The sequence below is a fragment of the Rhagoletis pomonella genome, unplaced genomic scaffold (assembly GCF_013731165.1).
Source record: "Rhagoletis pomonella isolate Grant_MI unplaced genomic scaffold, Rhpom_1.0 Rhpom_scaffold_00148, whole genome shotgun sequence".
NCBI lineage: Eukaryota > Metazoa > Arthropoda > Insecta > Diptera > Tephritidae > Rhagoletis > Rhagoletis pomonella.
Genome location: NW_023458702.1, coordinates 79,475 through 83,190, shown reverse-complemented (window position 1 = coordinate 83,190; position 3,716 = coordinate 79,475).

The following is a 3,716-nucleotide window of genomic DNA, read 5'->3' as shown; positions in this document are numbered from 1 at the left end:
GAAACTGTCCCGAAATTACTCCCGATAACCTCGAAAATTCCAAAAATACTAAATAAGTCCCAACAATTTTAAAATAATTTCGAAAGTCCCAAAAATACCTAAATTACCCCGATAATCCCGAAATAACCTCGAGAGCCCTGAAAATCTCTAAATAGTCCCAAAAGTCACAACAGTCCCGAAATTATTCCCGAGAATCCCGAAAACCCCATAAATCTGAAATAAGTCCCAAAAATCTGGAAATGGTCCCGAAAGTCCCAAAAACTAGAAATTAGTCCTAAAAATTCAAAAATTGTCCAGAAGTCCCAAAAATCCCGAGAATACCGAAATATTCCCGAAAGTCCCGCTATTAACTTCGAGAATCTCGACAGTCCTAAAAATCCCGAAACTAGTTCCAAAAATCCCTAAATATTTTGAAAGTCGTTTCGAAAATCCCGATATTAGTTCCGAGAATCACGAAAATCTCAAAGTTTCCGGGAATCCCTATAGAATTACGAAATAGCTTCGAAAATCCCAAAATAGTCCCGAAAACCCCGAAATAGTCTTGAAGAATCCTGATTTAGTCTGACGAATCTCTCAAATCCAGAAACAGTTCCCAAATTGAGGTGTGGTGAGTTTAGGTGAGGTGTGGTGAGAACGGGTGTGATGAGTTCAACTGTGGTGAGTTAAGATTTGGCGGATTTTGGTGTACCAGTAGGTGTGGTGAGTTTAGGTGAGGTGTGGTGAGTTTGTATGTGGTGAGTTGATTTGAGGAGAGGTGAAGTGAGTTGTGGTAAAGTAAGTTGAGGTGAGTGTAAGGTGAGGTGTTAATTCTCTAAATTTCTCCTAAATTATACAGTATTTAGTTTGAAAGTATTTAGCCATAGACTAAATAAAGTGGTACTTTAGTGAAAGTACTTTGCATCCCCAAGATACCTGAGTACTTTGGACCAGAGTATTTAGCGCCTGCTAAATACTTTCGTTTTTTGTACTTTGGTATCTAACAGCTCCTAAATAGTCAAGTTTTTCTTACTTTAATATCTAATAGCTCCTAAATACCTAAATACTTTTTACTTGAGTATTTAGCACCACCTAAATACCTAAGTAATGTTTACTTGGGTATTTAGCAGCTCCTAAATACCTAAGTAAATAGTACTTGGGTATTTAGCAGCTCCTAAATACCTAAGTTCTTTTTACTTGAATATTTAGTCATCTCAAAATACTAAGGCGCGTATTCATAGTCCAGCAACTAAGTCGAAACTAACAAAGTTGCAACTTAAATTTAAGTACCAACTTAAAATTTACCTCTATTCATAGTCGCATTTCAGACTTCTGCTAAGTAGTTTCGACTTAGTTTACGATATAGCAAAACGAGTGTGAAAATGTATCGATTTTTCTTTACGATATTTTGGAAAAATTACATTTTTATTAAATAATATCAAGTTTGATCATCATTGCATGATTATGCAAAAGAATAAGGTATAATTTTCTTGTTAATTGTGTGAAATAGCCAGAACGACCGCAGTGATATGAAGTCGATGTTTATCGAAAGCATGCTGTGAAACATAGTAGATATCTAAATGTTATGGACAAATTTACTTTAAAAGAACTAGCGTGAAACTGACTTATTATTTAAGAATTTATCTAAATTATTCCAATTATAAAATTGTGACGTAGCTTTATTCGAATTGTAATACGCATTTAATTTCATCTTCCGATTAAAATGGATCGATCTTTGTAAATTTTAATTGCAGATTATTCAATATTATCAAAATCACCCTCTACCAACTTAATTTTTACATATTTCGCCTGTTTTCCCTTGATTTGATAAAATACTTCTTCCTAGTTACGACTTAGTTGCAGCTGCAGCCGAAACTAAATTTTAAGTTGGTACTTAGCCAGAAAAGTCGAAACTAAGGCGACTATGAATAGCTTTAGTCGTGCATATGGTCAACTTTTGGATCTATGTTTCAGTAATATCGAAGCTGTGGTTGAAAAGACGATTCCTGTTGTCGCCGAAGATCTGTATCACCCCGTCTTAAATGTTAATATCCACTTTAGCTCCAGTGTCAAGGTAAACTCTCCCCCTGTATACTGTTTTAAAAAAGCTGACTATATCGCACTCAATCGACTCCACAGCATATACAGTAATAAACCTTTTTGAGTACTCCTCAGGCGTAAAATCTGATCAGGGCTGATAAGGAAAAGGAGCATGAAATTTGTTGATTCAGAGTTGTATACAAAATTACTGTGGTATGAAAGGGAGCAACAACCGTGCTATGGCAGAGTGGCACAAGACATGACTGTATAATAGTGACCGAAGTTAATTACGGAAGTGCAAAGAATTGCAAATTATTCCCAATTAATATAGATACTAATACAGATCATCAGAGTTCAGTGTTTAACTGGTTATATTACACCGTAAATGATAATGAATTGTTAAATACTGAAAACGCGAGTACATTAACCAAATGCACATTCTCTGACGCGTAGTGAATTTCATATCCTGCTTGTAGCCAGATGCAGTGGCATGTGAGACTCATTTAAATCGTTCCCACGACAGTCGGGTCCACGTAACCGGAACGACCCAGATTTATATTTGGCCAAGGACTGTCACTCCAGCAACACTCCCCAAAAACTCTTTGGGGAACTTGTATGCTGCTACAACAACAACAACAACTCATTTAAATCTACTAATCATGTTGGAGCAGCTCCGGGTAATGGACATGGCAAACGCATGCCCTGGATTTATACGGTAGCAATTACTATTTTATGTGTGGTCACTCAAACTTGGGTGCGCTTAATGAGCTGTCTGGGCGGATGCGCTGGCAGGAATTGGAGTCTCTATAACTATACAAAACTATTTTTTTTTTAATAAAGACTTAAATATATTCGGAATTTTAGAATTTTACTTGATAAATTCACAAAATAACACAAAATTTGCGGGTTTTCCTAAAAATATAATTTTACAATGAATATTTTTTAAATTTGAAATCTACATTTGAGAGAACTCCATTCAGTGCTATAACTACTATTTGAGTTTTACAGTTTATAGAAACACAAACGTTAATTATGAACTTAACTATTGACATTATTCTTAATTAAGCATTAATATTATACTTCACCTACATTTTTTTCATAAATAACACATAATTACATACATTTTATCTTTGAAAAATCTTTTTCTAATCATGAGGCGAAATTCCCCAGTTAGTGTTGCCGTGCGCGAAAAACGAAAACGCTGCACGCAACCCAAAAATACTCCTTGGGGACCAATTGGTGAAAAACTGCGAAAAGGTTTATTACTGTATATACTGTGGTCGACTTTTCTTAAACACCAATTGGATCAACCTTTAAAAGCTAAATACACTCGATGAAAAGGTAAACCTGTTTTATCAAATAGTTTTTGATGTTATCGCCCGGTTTGTTCCGATTTTTAATAATAGGGCTTTCGCACGAGGCGATTTTTCAGGCAACTTTTAGTTGAAAGCAAAAATCGCCTCGTCCGAACGGCCTTTCAACTAATCGCTTTCAACAAAGTTGGTCGCCAGCCAACTTTGAGCTCGTTCAACTTTTTTTCCTTGCAACCCTGTGTTTGTTTACATTCTGTATCAGTGTTGGGAAATTAAATTGTTCCTTCAGTACGAAATCTATACAAAAAATGTACTTTTCGGCTATAAATTGTATACACTTTTTAATTCGCTCATATATTTTCTTAGTACATTCCCTTCAAGACCAAT